The sequence below is a fragment of the Struthio camelus genome, chromosome 1 (genome assembly GCF_040807025.1).
Source record: "Struthio camelus isolate bStrCam1 chromosome 1, bStrCam1.hap1, whole genome shotgun sequence".
Taxonomy (NCBI): domain Eukaryota; kingdom Metazoa; phylum Chordata; class Aves; order Struthioniformes; family Struthionidae; genus Struthio; species Struthio camelus.
The window spans coordinates 33,280,509-33,298,630 of NC_090942.1; the positions used below are offsets into that span (position 1 = coordinate 33,280,509).

The 18,122-nt window shown below is 36.7% G+C and overlaps 1 protein-coding gene across 6 annotated transcripts in view; it reads left to right on the forward strand.

The window, feature by feature from the left end:
• CNTN1 (contactin 1) overlaps nucleotides 1-18,122 on the forward strand; it is a 260,640-nt gene that overhangs the window by 127,115 nt on the left and 115,403 nt on the right. For 2 of the 6 annotated variants that reach the window (XM_068933510.1, XM_068933505.1), the window contains exons 3-4: nucleotides 2,673-2,878; nucleotides 3,278-3,402. The exons of 3 other annotated variants lie outside the window; for them this stretch is intronic. The gene's annotated coding sequence lies outside the window, so the exon portion shown is untranslated. The remainder of the gene's footprint in view (nucleotides 1-2,672; nucleotides 2,879-3,277; nucleotides 3,403-18,122) is intronic. One more of the 6 variants, XM_068933522.1, reaches the window with a different exon arrangement.

Below are 18,122 nucleotides of genomic sequence, written 5' to 3' on the forward strand. Positions count from 1 at the left end.
CTTAACACCCCCTGTCTGCTCAACATAGTTTAACTGCTTGACATAGTTAAGTTGAACTCAAAATGATTGTTCTCAGCTTGTAGTAAGCTTTGATGACTGCTGCTGCTAAGAACCAGAGAAGAGCTTGAGTGTCTGAAAGCCTGTTAGTTTTTTTTCTGCCATATGAGGTATCGCTTTGTATGAAACTGGCATTGCCTTTTTCCGGAAATCAAAGCTACAATATAACCAGTAATATTTGCAAGTTGCAGCTGCCTTTTTATCCATTGCTAAGAGTTGAACTGATATTTTCAAGAACATATTTATACTTAAACATATTTTTTGTGCGGTAACGACTGATTTAGATTCTGTTTTTCTGTGTATGTGGTTATTTTTTCCAGTATTCCTCACTTTATTGTCAGCACTGAATTTCATCTGCTGTTTTACCTTCAGTTACTTGGTTCCGTGAAATCCTTCCTAAAGCTTAGATTTTACTGCCTTGAAAAGTGTTGTATCTTTAGCAATCTTCACCTCAGCGTTCTCCTGCTTTCCAGCTCATTTATGGATATGTTGAACAGCAAAATCTCTGAGAGGTCCCCCTGGTAAACTTGTTCCACTGCAGGACAAAAAAATCCATGATTCCTATACTTTAGTTGCCTTCTTTTAACATTTATTAATCCACAAAAAGAGTGTGGGAGGAGAGAATATTTGCCAGTGAACTTCAAGGTCTGGCAGAGGCCACTTGCAGATCTGAGGTATCCGTTGCTTTTCTAGCTTCTTGGTTTGGTCTTTTCACAGTGCCTCCGAGTGCGGAGAAGTACAATGTTGCCATGGCCAGGCTTTTTTTCCCCCTCTTTCTAGTTTTGCCATTGAATTAAATTAATCTGAACAATAGAAAGAGATGATAATGTTTATTATAGCTATATGCCATGTAGGTGAAAATAGTATTTTAACATGACTGAAGTCTAAAACAAATTGTCACTAGGTAAATGAATTCTGATTCTTTCCAGGTTTAGCTAATCAACACATTTATTACAAATACTCCTTGTTTAGATTTATGGTAAAGTTGTATATTCCATTTTAACTGGAGAATAAAATTCACAATAAGGAAAAACATGAAGGTACTAGTAAGCAGTATTGAAAATTTCAAGTCTTCTTTGAGTTGGCACGAAAGTAAGATACGAAGATGATGTTCCAGGAGACCTAGTATGCCTAGTTTAAAGGAAAACCTTAAACAGTGGTAGAATTAGTGTGATAACTACACTGCTGTAGTTGCTAGCTGTGGAATTACCTTTCCTTCCTTCATTTCCTTTAAGTGTTATTGACGCTAACAAAACAATTTCAACTTCTAAAGTAAGTTGGAGAGATGATAAAAGTGGAAAGTAAGCCAAAGAGGAATGTAAGCATAATAATATTTGTAATTCCCAATACTACCATTTCCAGCCTGATAAACGTGTGTGCACTGGCTTTTTTTTGAAGAAGCAGTGACATCCAGCGGTGACAGCCAGTTAGACTAACTCAAAATCTATTAACTAACAGATATCCAAAGCTCTTAAATGCTCATCTACTTGAAGCTGGCAACTCAGGACCATTTTACTTCCTGACCCATTTCAGCTTATCTTTGTTTTATTGTTTTCATTTTAGTAACACAGAATTTTTTTCCTTGCTGCATTGACAATGAGGTTCAATGAATGCCTCCAGCTGGCATTGCCTTTTTGTTGCTCTGCATGATATCCTAATTGACTTACTATTCTGGAATTTGCTTGAGATTATGAACTGTGTACTTCAGAAAAAGACTCTATGATCATTAAGATTGCATAGCTGACTTCCTGCAGTGTGTGTTAGGGATGAATTTGTGTTTATTGAGCATTGACAGAAAGAGCTGAACTCTGTATCCTTTTACTTTATTTCATTTTTAGCACTTTATTATAAAGTAAAAATATCCAAGATTTGTAGCAAATAAAATAATGCATAATAGAAATCTTAAATCTCAGCTGGTTACAAATTGTTCTCCCTATATTAAATTTCTCTTCAGGTTTATGATAGGTTTTGCTCAATTCTGTCTCTTGGTACTCTGTTACCACGAGACAAATGCAATTAGAGTGTTAATTGTCACACTCACTAGAAGATAAATTCATGGCAATAACACCTGTCTGGCATTCAGCTGCCCTCTGGATGTATTATATCAATTAGAGGGACTGACTCATTTTTAAATGCATACATTTTCAAAAATAATTATAGCAGTTTGTGTGGTTCTTCTTTCCAGATAGGTAATGAGAGCAGAATCTGTTTCAGGTATATGCTAGATTCTTCTCTCATAGTTTAGGGTTGCTAGGTCTACATAATTTCAGCAACAGAACTGAGAATATTGCTTGTTACTAGGGCTTTTCATACCAAAATACTGAAAGTAGCAGCTATGGGGTTTTTATTAGCCTTTTCCCCTGAGACATAATCTTCCTGTGATATCCACAAAGAGATCAGTCCTGCAAAGTGAGGTGTCATGTCATTACTCCCATTTTTCAGCATCATTGTTTTGCTGAATGACCTATTATTTTCTGAGCCTATGCAGGGACCATAGCTGAGACTGGGTAGAAGGGTGCTAAGTGTAATACAAAGTGAAAAATAGACCCTGTCACTAAATCAGAAATAGTTGGAGAACTAAGCTTTTTGTAAGCTCTTTGTCCTACTTTTTGCAGGTTTGCTCCTTCAAAGGAATAGAAGATACAGATCCCATCATCTTTAATGTGGCAAGCTGCTAAGGGCCAGGGACCAGGTTCACCCCATCTAACTTCAGGCATTTGAGTGAGGTGCATGAAAAAGGAGTATATTCTTCTTTTCTCCCTCTATGAAGGGGCAAGTGAATGAAGACAACTGCGTACCTGCTAAGAGGTTTAGATCTTAGGTAGGCTGGCATATTTTCTAGAGATGCAGATCCCTGTCCTTTAACTATTGAAGATAGCTTGAAAGACTGTGCTCTTAAGTTTGTCATATCAAGGCTTCAGGATATGCTTCAGAGCATTAGCCTTTGCTTCTGGATTATGCAACCATAAAAAGTAGATTTAGTCTAGAAATGGCCTATTAAAATGCTATTTCCCAAGCATTTACCTGATTAGTTTGTAAAATAAAAAATTACATCTTTAAGACCATTAACTGGTTTTAATTATGTTTTCAAACCATGCATGTTTTTTAAATAGATAACTTTATTTTAAACACAGTGCAGCATTTGTTTTTCTTTTTCACTGAGTCCATACAATGTTACACTTACTGCAGCAAATTTGTTGTTTGTGATTATTGTTCATAGCACACTTAGAGTGGTAACCAGTGTCCTATGCCTGTGTATTTTCTAATGAAACAGAACAAACAGTCCCTGACAAAGAGAAAACTTTCAATCTAAAAAAGATAAACCAAGACTCTCCAACTGTTTAGGTAAGTTTCTGAGTTATTCATTCAACTGTTAGTGTTGTTATCTGCGTTCAATTCAATTCCTATAATAACTTCATGTGTGACTGTTGTGTTTGCACAGTGGGAAAAGAACCTATAAAGCAAAATATAAGCAAATCTTTATGGCTGAAATCCAAGCCATTTGTAGCAACAGTCAAGTTCTCTCATATTCACAATTTCAGCATGGCAGAAAAGAAGATCCCAGCACAGATCATCTGGGGAAAAAGTCCCAAAGGGCCATTTCTTACACCATTTTGTCTTCAAATGTGCTAATTTACTTTTATTTGCTATATATAGCATATATATGATTTCAGAATAAACCCCAGAACCAATATTCCATTGGTTTAATATAACTTAGTTTGTATTTACATCTCAATTACATGGCATTATAATTCATCATTACATATATTTGTGCAAGGCGAAGCATATGAAATTATAAAGTCAAGACAAGTTTTGTTAAAGAATCCTAACAAGTTCTTTTTCTCTGTTTAAGGCATATTCCAAATCCTAACAAATTAATGCACCACAAGCTTTATTTCGCTGATATCTAGCTGAGAGAAGATGGGCATTCTGCACGCCAAGGGCAAAAACTCTTCTTCCTTACATTCACTGTAGGAGTTTCTAATTCTGTAGGTCATTTCCTTTACAGGCCTGCATTCTTCTCTCAGTTTAAAAAAAAATTGCTAAACCTGAAATCTTTACCTGCAGACAGCTCCTCAGCAGGAGGAACGTAAACTTGCTTAACTTCTGTCAACAAATAGTTTTTGTATGACTGTTGCCATGATTAGTGTTAATTTCTATAAATAGAAGAGTAGAGGAAGAAAGGCGCTGTCCTTTTGAATAAATGATAGACATTAAGAGCTTATAAATTATTGCTGAAAATTTAGTAGAATCTGTCAAAAAACTGAAAATGTAAAATTTATTTAAAAACAGAGTTTGCATACAGACGTTTTACTTCTAAGGATAAATTAAAGCCTGGGGCACACTAGCATTGTATAGCATTTACTCTGTGTTTTCATTCATCAGAAGCTCACATCATGGCCAGACACATGCAGAAGTGTGCAACACAGAAAGTGAAAACAAGGAGATCATTTTCAGCGAGAAGGGTCTTCATTCTGAAAGATGCTGAGCATCTGTAACTACCACTGACCCCTGTGAGAATAAAATGTCAGATTATGGGCATCACTAGAAGCTGCAGTTCAGTCGGAGTAGTAGAAATTCAGTATTTCTCTGGATTAAGCCAACTGCAAGAAAAATTGCATTCTGTACTGTATTATAGGGGGAAAACATGAGATTTGCGCTCTATCCCTCTCTCTTTAAGCTATTTATCTTTAGCAAGAAATAAAAAGGATTTAATAAACAGCTAAGGCACATAAACAATGTCCAGTACACTGCAGTTTGCATGGCATATGTTTGGGATTTTTTTCTATACTGTTCCTTAAGGAAATTTCTATTTCATAGTGGTTAGTTATTGAAATACCCTTTGGTAATATTCAGACTCATCTCTGTAACATTTTCAAATGCTTCTCCATAATAGAACCAATCTCCTGAAATTACTGTTTCCACCAAAATTGTTTACAAGAATACATGAATAAGTTACTGGATGATACTAAGCAATGATGCTAATACAGTTACTGAAAATAAAAGTAAGAAAGGGCTCAGTGCTCCACTTCTGGAACTGTTCATCACTTCTGGAACTGTTCGTCCTCCAGCTTAAATGGACAAAGCTCTACTCAAATCAATTTAGCTATGACTCAGTGTCCATATTCAGTTTAAATGATTATATGTAGAGAGAGATCACTGTTAGGTGCCAATTTCACCAGCTGTTCCAATCATATTTGTTAGAATAACTAAGTCCAAATGTGAACAGTTTTAAATAATTCAAGGGAATAAAGTTGAGACATGGAAAGATTGGAGGTTCTTTTAGTTACATAGTGAAATTTGATACCATTTGCAATAGTACATCAGTCTATACCATATAAATGGAAAAGTGTCCCATCCCAGAAAACACTGTCATGATTATTTGATGTTGTTGAGCACAGTAGATAGATAGCACATTTCACTTACGGTCGTTTCTTTAGGAGCAGTTAGGAGTGGATTATGGCTGGTGTTTCCTCTGCTGTTTTCAACCCGCTTAGGACTTTGGTGTCTAGTGCTATCTAGCACATTTTGCGGTTTTGCTCTTCATGCTGACTGTATGTTTAAAAGCAAATAATCTGCTTGTAGTTAGCCTTGCTAAGCAGGCCTACAGATCCATCAGACTACAGAAGGCTGACATGGGCGTACTTCTGTGAGGAGTCAGTATACCAGACTTACTAAAGTGTGAATTTTCTGGCATGCCTGATTACCTCACCCTTAAGACGCCACAAAAAGACTATCGCCATCATGTTTGGTGTACTATCACAGCAAAGAAGTGGGCTCTAAAGGTAAATCCTAAATATCTGCCCCTTGAAAAGAGGTAGGTTTTACTGCAGCAGGTGTATACAGCAGTTTTGGTCCCCTATTGGATGTCCAGCCTCCTGAGCTCACTTCTTGTCAAAAATGCCCTTTTTGACAAAGCCCTGCATTGGCTCATAACTGCCACAATCAATTCCTGTGAGAACAGTGACAACTGTGCCCTGGAAGTTAAGTATTTGAAGCAGGCACAGGCCAGTCAGGGCCTGGTAGCTACAACTGGGTAAGCCTGGTTGCTTCCTCCAGGAGTTTTTTCTGGTGGTGGGCTAAGGAAATATTTCTTCTGTCTTAGTGACCGAGACCAGAACAAAACAGACTTTAAGCTCTAGCTTCCATCACTAGTATCTTCTTTGTCTATTTATTTCCTTGTGGCATTTGTGATGAAGGTGATCATCATGAACAGAATGTTAATTTATTCCTGCAAAAATTACAGCTTGCTTTTATGAGCTATTCTGTGGGCTCATGTGAATCTGTCACGCTTTCATTGCGCTGGAGAAAGATATGTATGTATGTCCTAAGGCATTATCTTTGGGGAATTACATGACCTTGTACACCACATGAAACGGACAGAGCTCTGATTTAATCTGGTTGTGACGTTCTATTCTAAATTATAGAAAAGAACTTCTTTGTTGTGCTTTTGCAAAATAAGCAATTGCTTTTCTGAGGCAGTTGCTCTTCTGAGACATTCAAAAGGAAGTGGGTGTAAGAAATCCTTCACTTCAGGTTGAACGACTAGGCAAAATGGAAAGCTCAAGAGAGAACTAAAAGACCTTGTACCAGTTATCTATATAGAAATATATTTCATATTTTTATTACTTAACACAATTGTTTATTTGGTAGTAAATGTGGTTACTTTCCTAGAAAAGCAGTTGACCGGGTCTTCAGTATTAACCAGTTTTATTTGGTGTCAAATAAGGAACATAATATTGATGGTACTACATAGGATTATAATACAAAGGACCTTGAGAAATAAAACTGTCTCATGAAATGACTTGTCTTATGGCTGCTTAATTTTTAGTTATTCCTCAAAAAGACAGGGACCATAGCAGAATTCTAAAAGTGACATAAGATTTTGGAGTAAAATGCAATATAAAATATGCAATATAAAACTGTATGAACATTTTCAGTCAGCCTAAGCCTCTTATGAAACTTCAGCTTGGGAAGCAAGAAGTGGCAGGGCCATTAAGTGAATCCTCTGCACCTGAATAAATTTCAGTCACTATGGATGCATATTTTCCCTTGAACTAAGTATAACAGATTTTGGTAAGCACTTTGAAATTAGTTGTTTATGAAGAACAAGCTTTGCTCTAGTTCCTGCAAGTGTGGAAAATCGTAAGATTAATCAGTAAGTAAGGAATGACTTTCTGTCATTGTGTACTGAATAATGACAATTATATATTTGGCAGAACATCACCTTAAAGAGGATGGGCCTCCTCTCACCGTCGTTATTTTATCTTAATTTTTTTTTAAGACTTAAACAAATTCTATCTTTTCTCATTTTCACGTGCAAAATTATTCTTTTTCTACATTATTGTTATTGTCAAATATAAAGATGGACTTTTTACAGGCAAGATGGCTGTAATGAACAAGACACAAATATTTCTTTTTCCTGGGTCTATTTTGTTATATATATGTACTTTTTGAGGCAGTTCAAAAGTAACAGAAGAAGATATTACAGAATCTATGTCTTATAGACTGGTAATAGATAACATCAAGTATTGCATACCTCTAAAATTTATTTTTAAACAACTACCTTTGTCATAAAAATCTTCTTCACTTGTAAACGGTTGGTAGTTCAACACAGGCTACTAAAGATGAACCCACTACAGAAAGCTAGGAAAGTGCGAGTGTCTGCTCTGTTTTGATGTAACGTACTGAAACTGGGACAAACAAGCTTGGCACTGGGGCATTTGGAACTCAGCAGTCCCCAGCTGCTTTCACGACATGGGAAGCTTGCCACCAGACTACAAAAACATCTATAATGCTTCAGTGATTGTCCTGGAATTCTTCACTGGCTTTGCAAATGGAACTTGAAGTTTGGCTGGCAATAAAAAATAGCAATCTTCTTGCTGAACATTTCACAGAGCCCACAGAAGTTTTAAACTTTTCATTTTATTTTATTTCCTGAAGACATGCACAGAAAGCGAGTGTCTCCATGACATGAGAATTATCCAGTTTTCTTCAAAAAAGACAAAAAAACCCCAAAAAATCCACTTAAATATACTAAACTGTTGGATGGAGTAAGATCAGAATGGCTCTCAGTTATTATATATGTTGCAAATTCTTATGATGTCCTAAAATTACGTATTGTCAGTCTTTTTCTTCTTTTGTACAAGCTCAGCTCTTCATTTGCCTTTAGCAGGAGATCATGCAATCTGTCAGCAAGAGTGGGTTACACTGCAAGGGAAGGCAAACCAGGAGCCAAGGGAAGGGCAGTGCCCACAACAACATGCCGCCTTTTGTTCTGACCACTTTCTCAACTGTGATGCATGTGAATGTCCACGTGGCTCCCGTTTACACTCACAGCTTGCTGTGACAACCCATTCATGTTTCATGTAGTTATATATATACCCACCTACAAAGACATATAAATCCTTTCGTTTTTTTATCTCTCAAGCCATAATTATGTTTGTATATACACATATATAGACACATAACTCTTTCTATACTTGAACAAGAAGAACAGAGCAGGAAGAGGTCCAGTGTTGGAAACTAGGGTTAGCCAAGAGTCCGGATTGCCAGATAAGTTTGCAGCGGTGAGACAACCCCAAGGTCAAGTCAACAAAGCAAGCTCAGGATTGGCAAGTTACAAAGCAAGGTACAAATGCCTACAATATAGCTCAGGCCATTGCAGCTTCCAGCCCAATGAGAGGAGCATGCAGGAGTGGAGGCTCCACCGAAGGCTCCACCCGCAGCTCTTTCTCACAATTTAGCTATTCTTAAAACAGTCTGATCCAAGGTCATTCACCTGTACACAGTCAAAAGTTGATCCTGAGCACAGTCAGATTGCTGGGTTGAGGGGAAGAAGCTGCAGACGACTAGGGAGAAACATGGTCATAGACTGGTCAGGGCAATTGGAGCTTGCTAGTGCACTTAAGTCCATGACGCAAACTGACTGACCTCTGCCTGGGTCTCCAGTTTACCCTTTTCTGGTAATGTACTATGTTATGTAATAAATATGATGAACTGGCATCTGTAAAAGTTTGCCAGCAGAACTCTATGGGCTAAATCAGTGCACAGAATTCAGACATACAGATTAAGAGCAACGAAAGTTACTTTTATTAGGGCTGATCACACTATTTGTGGTAAGCATCTAATTTTAGTGTGGCATGGATCTGACTACTCGGTGTGTCTCTGTGCAAATTACCCTAAGCTTCTTACTAGAGAACTTGGCACTGTGTTCACTGTACAGATGCTTACATTTCATCAGGTGACTTGAGTCCTAAACCCCAAAATAAATATTTCCTAAACATAAACTTTATCAATCAAAACATTATTGAGATTTAAGAGTGTGTATATAAATCTAATTTTCTTTACTGCAATCTAGTGAACTTAGAGATACATTATTAAAGCAAAATTCTACATTTTAATATTGTAGCTGAAATCAGGGGGATTTTAGAGGCCATATTCTGTATAGGCCCCATTTATAAAACTACTCTCCAGATAACTTACAGCCACATAGTAAGAACATAATTAATGCATTTATCATCATCTTCAGTTATAATTTCATATTATTTATTTTTTGATCTGATACTTTATTATTGTTTAATTATACTAGACTTAGTTCCTTCTAGACTTTCAGGCAGTATAAATGTTTCTTTCCTCTTCAAAATCTGCATAAAATGCTCAGATTATCATCTTTAAAATCTTTAATATTCCTCTTCTGTCACACATTTTCTCACTGAATATATAAAATGAGCATAAAAATACAGTATTTTTTTAGACCATAACTAAATTCTTTGGAGAGAGATGATTTTCTGTTGTATGCCCATTAAGCCAATGCTGTTCATCTACATCTCGCTCATTAATCTGGATTTAACGAAAAATTAATCTGTAATGGAGAACAAAAAGAAAAATTGTTTTGCATACATAACATCTATGATAAAATACTTTTTTTTCTGAGATAAATTCAAAACAATTGTTTATTTTTCTGCATAAATTTCCTATAATTAGAGTTCTTGTATTAAAAGTCTCAACAGACTAAGCAGAAAATATCTGTTACCTGTATTTTAGAGGGACTTCTTGTGACTGGTAGTTCCGCGCTATGAAAGTGTTTTCTGAAGTACTGCTCGTATGTTTTTGTAGCGCACAGGTGTGAACCTCGCATAGGATTGGGTCCAGTACAGTAGTATCATCCACATTTCATCTTATTGAATTTTACTACATAGGATGCTGTGTGGTAAAATGGAGGTTAGAAAAAAAAGTACTTCTGGCAGGCAGCAGAATTTATGAAACCTGATTTCCTATGACTTTGTGTGCTGTGCTTGGATTATCCCATCTATGGTAAACTGCAGGCCCTGAATATGCGTTTCACATGGCTGAGACATTCCTAACTGACTTCTTTCTTGTACAGGTTCTTTATTATCATGGATGTACGCTGTATCAGCGTTTCCCTTAGTGGTAGGATGTACAAGACCTGTTGCCTTGTGTCCAGGTAGATATTTTCATGAAACTTTTAGGAAATTAACTGATTTGCATCCTGTAGCCTTCTGTCAAATTCAGTTGAAATAGGCTGCTGAAGGTAAAAATTATTTAGGAGGAAGAAACTGTCAGATAGACAGACAGAGGACGTACATACGTGCAGTATGATTTTTTACGACTCATTTCCTTAGGAGATCAGTCTAAAATAAAGTAGTGTTTCTGCAAATATCAATCTGATTTTGGCAGGTTTTCTAGCCCGTGTCAGAGTGCAGTCCTCTCTGACCAGGTTCTTATAGACATTCCACACATGGAGGGTGTAATGTTTAATATCAATATTTACTTCTTTGAAGATATTTGGTGTTTACCCCAGTGTTTTGATTTACCAGAGTGATACTGCAGCAGTATACTGAAATCGCAATGCAAGCATAAGTTACGCTCAACAAAATGTAGCGATTGCAATATACAGTTCAATCACGATAGAAATGTGACCCCCATTACCCGCTTCTATAGCTCGCTCACTGTCACAACCCTGGGCGTCCCCAGTCGCCGGGAAGGAATATGTGGATTGAAGCCAGCTCAAGCCTGTTGCTCTCTTTGAAATTCTTTTGTTAGTTGTTGAGGTTTCATACTCTATGTTGGGCTGAGTTACTTCACCCATGCCGGCTTAGCTATCTAAGAGAGACATTCACACTCTTTTAATGAACTCAGGGAGAAACATTTACACCAGCTGATCGACTCAGCTGACATAGCTGTTTATCTACAACAAAGGCCACCCTCCAGTCTCCTTTGTGTTGAGATAAAGTCAGCTTTCTGTGCAACAGCTGTAGTTAATGAGCGACACCCTGCATTATTCCTGAGCTCCATGGGCACCTTGCCCGTCTCTTCTGAGTCTTCTTCCATTGTAGGGGTTTTTTGGTCGGTCACAGCCAGAGTCTGGTATAACTGGTCAGCATTCGCCATGGAGTGGGAATAGATGTGAGAGCATAGGGCTAAAAAGGAAAGAAACTTGATAAAGAATCCGAATGTTTCTGTCATGCACAACACCCAGGAGAACAGGGCTTTATGTTAACAATACCTGGCATGGTGAATCGTGGAGGAAGTATCAAGTCTTTATAGAAAGCATACAGAAAGGGAGCATTTTCATGGTACCTGGCAAGGAAACGTCTATTGACAATCATCTCTTTTATTTTTTCTTTTTTTCGGTGGTGGGGGTTGGGCTTGCTCTTTTGGCAAGAGGTCTTGTGAGCACTTGGAATTGAGGTCTGCTTGCTTTCCTCATCTGTAATTTTTGTGACCTGTTGTAGTACCAACCCTTGTTTAATAATTCTCTGCATTATAATTCTAGAGGGCAGATAGTACTCCAAGAATATTCCATCTTTTGGACACTGTCATTTTTCTCCTCATTTGTGACAATAAATGAATGCCAGCTCTGTGTTTCATATGCTAGAGAATGGGAATATTAATGTAACCTTGTCTTTACCTGTAATTAAGTTTTGAGAGAAGACTTTTAAAAGTGTTTTGAGATCTGGCAGAGAGTGGTTTATTTTATTTCTAATGGTATATTTTGAAAAAAAGCAGGTAGATTTCTAGGTGGTATGCAAAGCAATATAACAGACATGTAGGGAGTTGTGAACATTTGAAGCTGCCTGATGATTTACTTCTGAGTGATCTGAGTAATATAAACCACTCTTTCCGGATAGAAGGTAATTATGTTTTGAATCCCCAAATCTGCTATTATTTACAGTCATCTGAAAAGATAGGATATTGAATGTGAGGTGGGTTCAAGAACAGGATCCAGACGAACCGATGAATATGTTATATTTGAATCATTTATTATCTAGCTCTTGCATATGCTAGTCTCTAGTTGCATCACTTACTCAGATTCCCAAAAGACTCATATTTTAAATCCATTACAAGAAAAGCAGTTGACAGAAAATGGGTGATTTTCAATTATCTTTCTCTCCACTGCATTTTTTACATATAGATTAAGTCAAATCAAGTGCTTTATGCTATAAATTACAAAACAAATAACACCATATGTACTGTCATGTTTTCTGCAAACTCTGAAGAAAAAAAACATGTAAGTATTGCATTAGGACAGCCACTCATTATATAGTCAGTAAGTTTGTTTGCTCTAAGCTATTTCACATGGTAAAATTGCATCTGTGGGAGAAATCTTTATCATCTAGCCCTCATTGTTCACACGGTTGATATTCTGAGGGAAAAAGTTTATCAACAAGTTCCAGAATAAGAGATGCTATGTATTGAAACTCACCTGCAGGCATTTGCATTTGTCAGTTTAGTTCTAAAGCTATATTTTTTATAAAGACCAAGTTTATGGAATAGCAAGGAGCAACTGTCTTGTTTGACATAAAATAGTTTAAAAGAAGGCTTGGCAAACCTTTGCAGGAAATGAGCTGTATCTAATCCGGTTTGATACAGTAGACAGTGTATTATTAAGTGAAATCACCGTATTTATTTCTTCTTTCTTTGCACTGTTGGCCCTCGGGCTAGTACCCTTCCTTCCTCCAAGCAAGTTGTAGAAGCTTTTATAATTGGAGGGATCAGTAAACCTTCCCCTTGTCCCCTCGCCTTTCCGCCCTCACTGCCTCCCAAGTTCATGCCAACACTTACTGTTGAATAAGACGCAGCAATCCATTAAAGCCCATCTTACTGAAATAATGTACTGGGATAACTTGCCAGAGGGGAAGCCTGTTTTGTTAACATACCAAAAACGATCCTAGACTTTTTGTCTACTCCCATCAAATGCAAAGAAAAAGAAGGGAAAACGGAGCAACCACTAGGAGGCTATCCTAATTTTATTTTGTAGCTTCCAGTATTTTCAGCATTAAATACACTTTCCCTTTTCTTCCAGTTGTGTTTTCTGTGATCTTTCCATCATGTTCTGTCACGTTTCTTCCTCCTTACTTTCTTTGTGGAGTGGTGCGACTCGGCTGAAAGATAGTCAACTCCTGTTAGGCCAGCTCAAGGACAAGCAATTTTTTTTTTCCTGTCACCTGTTGAAAAAAGAATGGAAATTTCTTTTCTGCCAACCGAAGAAGCCATCAGTAACACAAAAGCAGCAGCTATATCACTGCAGGGATGAACAATAGTTATGTGCATCAGTTACTTTTTATCTGCTCTGAGACATGAGGACAGATTGTTCGTTTTAGCTCTACTTAGTAACAATGGGCAGAGTCCCTACACTGCTTAAAATTAGTTGTTCTCTTTTAACTGCTAAAATGGCATTTTTAACCCCATATCACTCTCTTGAAAAATGATTTAAAAACAAAATTATACCAGTTAAGGCATAGTCCTAATTTAAAGCTGCATTACTCTGATTTTGTAGTTGTATAACCTTATACAGAACATTGAGTAACTCAGTGGTAAATCAGGCAGCTTCTCTAAACACTTTTTCACTTGCACTGCCTTGGCTGAGAATTTGGGTTACAGCCTGAAGCTGTTACTGTCTTCTTGGTACAGAAGAGAAAAGAAACAGCCAACGTATTGCTGATTTCTTTTCATATCCTCCACTAGTTTTATTGCAGTTAGAAACATTGTAAATATAAATGAATGCATGCAGTACTTTCAGTTTGCATTAAAAGGAAGGAGGTAGAAGAAAAATTAAAGCTCTAAGATTTATAAGGTGACTACAAGCCAAGAAATCTGAAGAATGCAGTGGTAATTTTTTAAGCTTTTTAATTCTATTCTTTTTATGCAGCATCACGCTGACCCTTGGCAGGATATTCCCTATTGAGATAGTGTTTTTGCAATCTGTTAGCCTTCTTCAGTCTTTGCCAAGTGTTGGTAGTGATGGTTTTCAAACACCCTTTCCAGTGATAGAATTTCATATAGTCTTCTCCCTTTCTTTTATTCCTTTCAGAAAAAGTACTTTCTGTCCTGGTTACCTGGTAACATCAGCAGTGCAAGCAATGTGGTATGTTGAACTAATTGCCAATTAAATAATAGAGAAGGCCAAGATCTAACAGAAAATCATTATGCACAGTTCATTAACTGCATTTCACAGATCCAAGATCATGCCACAGGATTTTTAAAAACAGATTTAAGGGAATGCACAATTTCTTCTTTAATACTGAGTAACTACAGAATGGAAAAATATTAAAACTGGCATTTCCTGGGCTTTTGAGTTCTTCCTCCCTTCTGCCCCATGTCTGTACAAATCAATCATTTCTGAGGGTTAGTTTACCTTCTCAGAAGAAGTGACTTTAAAAAAGAAGTCATGCGCATTCCCGGTGACAATCAATACCTTTGTTACACTGTGTGTAAGAAATGTGTTCTCTGATGCTCAGTAATCATAAACTAGGAACTACTAAATAAGAATGAGGAAAACTCTACAGATGCTTTTCAGGCAGGTATTGAAATATTTGAGTGGCTTCACAGAAAACCCATGAGAATAGTGGAAGTACCAGAAAGCATGCATTACTGGGAGGGAACCACACCATGGAGTATTTAACATACAGTTAAGGCCGTTAGGAATCTAAAAAGTACTATAAAGGAGGAATCTTCAGTTTAGCGAGTAAAGGAACAATAAGGCTAGTTTATAATGATAAGCAAATTTAGATAAGAAGTGGAATTGGTGTGCATGTGTGTATATGAACGTGCTCAAAAACAGATGAAAATGGCCACAAATGTAAAATGAGACATTTGAAGCGAGTTTTGTTTGGGGAATGAGTGGATGTGTATAAAGTCGAAGAGTGAGCAGAGCTGGAATGGGCAATGGGGTTTTGAAATAAGTGATAAATGCAGGGGGTGGGAATGAGTAAAATGATTAGTAATAGAAAAGGAAGGAGCCCTCGAAATACCATTCGAAACATACTTGGTAAGGTGCTGGTGTAGTCCGTCTATTCCAATGGTCCTTTCTAGACTTAAAATTTCAGATTTCATAACTTGTAGTCCGGATTGTAATGAAACATAACTTGCAGAATTCTGAGAATTAGGGTTCTCTACCTGTATGTATGATGGCCAGAAAAAAGGCTTACAGTTCCTGGACAGTGTCAAATTATACTGTCAGTTATAGTCCTCATTTCTTTTGACCTTAGTGGGATTTGCAAACACACAGCTGAAAGCAAAATTCAAATGTCAGTTCCTTGTCTTCTCAACTGAGGTAATATATTTCTCAGTGTGACTCTGCCATTGCTCACCTAATTTTTACGAAATGAAAGTGTGACTACAGTTGTAAGTTACTTTTTTTTAATCCAAAAATCTTGGCAAAAAGGTTATCCGTTTTCTTTAAATTTGTGCCCTAAATTTGTGCCCATTGAACTTAACACGTTTCAGACCAAAATCCTTATTATCAATTAGCTTACTACCAAGAACACTGATGTGCTTGTTATTATTGCATAATAACAGAGATATTAGAGCACTGCTTGTTCTATATCATTCTAGTATTTATATTCTGCAAGAAATTTTGATAATAAAAGAGAGAGTATCTATGGGAATACAGAATGTATTTGTCTATATAAATACTTTAATTATTTTTATAGTAGAACTAAAAGGCTATCTTTAATGCTTTAAGATAATCTTTAAAGTTGGAAGTATCAAGATGGACGCTTCTTAAAATAAGCTGTTTGGCTTGCTATCTATTCCTTAATCATAGAAATTACCGAAGTTATTTTTTTAAGAGAGAAACAGTGACACCTAGCCATATGTTGAGAACTGTTTTAAAACTTACTGACGAAGGAATGCTGAGTGGCTGCTGCTTCTAAAGATCCTTTTCATCCAGTTAGTTCATTGAATTGAACTTACTTTTAAGGCAGTAACATAATATTGTTTCAAGACCTTTTGTTACGGATACAGCTCTATCACAAAGTTTTTTTACAATCAGTTCTTTCTATATTTTTGATTTCTTGGTCAGAGCTTTGTTTGCGTTTTTCACAGTTGTTTGTGGTATTCAAACCCAAAATAGGTTGGAGGTGTTTTGCTTGTTGTTTTTTAGGAGCTATTAAAATTGCTGCTCACTAAAAGTGATCTACCTCGAACCTTGCTGTAGCCTAGCAACTTAATCTATGGTCTAATAATGGCCTTTCCTGAAAGCACTAAAAGGAGATGCTATAAAATGGAGTAATTAAAGATCTCAAAACCTAAGTATAATAGGTAAGCTAAGGAGACAAGCATCTGAGTGAACAAACCTTTTGAAAAAGACTAAAGGTTCTGTCTTTTGGAAAGACTTGGGAAAGGTAGCAAGACTTGCCGGTCTGAAAATGAAGGCTCCCATTGCAGGGAAACACTGTGCCAGAGCATCATTGTCTACCTTTTTAATATAGCTCCAGTTCTTAAAGGCTGTGAGAGCTCAGAGCTTTGTAGGTCAGTAAATTTCAGCCACTTACCACAGTGCTAAGTCCAGTATTTTATGCTTAGCTAAAGTCTACCTTACAACATACATCCAGTCCGAATCACTCTGGCATCAATTTCCAGCTTTTTGTTCCAGTTATGTTTTTCTCCAATAGAGTAAAGGATCCTTTTGGATCCAGTGTTTTTTCCTCATGTGAAAAATATATCTTGCAATCAGGTTGTTTCTCAGTCTTCATTTTGGTATGCATAACAGGGTAAATAAGGGAACAAGGAAAACGCTTGCCACAGGGCATTTTCTGCATTCCTTCAGTACTTTCTTTTTTACAACTCTCCACACTTTTTTTCAGACTCTTTTAATAAATATGGTCTGGCATCATAAGTATTTGCAGTGTTGCAATATCAGTCGTGCAATTCCATATATGGAGAAAACTCAGATCATAATTTTACTTCTTAATCATGTTTTACCTAAGGGTCACACCATTCCTTTAGCCACAGCATTGTCCTGGAAATCCAAGTTAAATTGCTTGTCTGCTGTCTTCCCTAGATCCTTTTCATAGCTGCTGCTTTCCAGAAGGCAGGCCTATTTTGTTTTATGACCTCAACAATTTATTCCTTACTGCACTGAACTTACTGCCTTAGTTTTCCAAGTATTATGTAGTACTATGAGTGCCTTGTTCTTGTTGTTAATTTATTATTTTGTCAGATTTTTGTCATCTGCCAGTATAACAGCAGCAATTTTACATTTACTTCCAAATAACAAATATTATCAAGCAGAACAGGTAAAAAATGTCCTGTTAAATGTAATATCCTTTTCGATTTTCTTTCTTTGGTTTTATTAGGTGGGAAATACCCAAGACTTATGTACTTTGATTTCAGTGTGTAGATGTGTGCTTGCCTGTTGGAGTGATCAATAAGATCCTGAAATGGAAGACATCAGAAAGCAAATTTCCTAGGTTAAAGTGACCCTAAAATGTAGTCGCCCAAAGATACTCATTAAAATGTGTTCTTGAGTTGAAGAAAACATTTACCGTGTCTGCTGTAAGATGCTAGGAAGAGCTATCAGATGTCTACATTTGTGTTCTTTTAAGACGTGTCATGTGTCTGTTGGAAGAGCAAAGGGTTATATACCACATAAAAATGAAAAATAAATTGAAATCTGCAAAATCACTAACGACAAGTTTGTGGATTAAACACTAAATGACCGTTTAGAACCATCTTCAAGGTATAGATTCAGTTGATTTTAGTAAAATTCATCAGTTCATTTCATAACTTAGCAGACTATCACTTCCAGATAACTC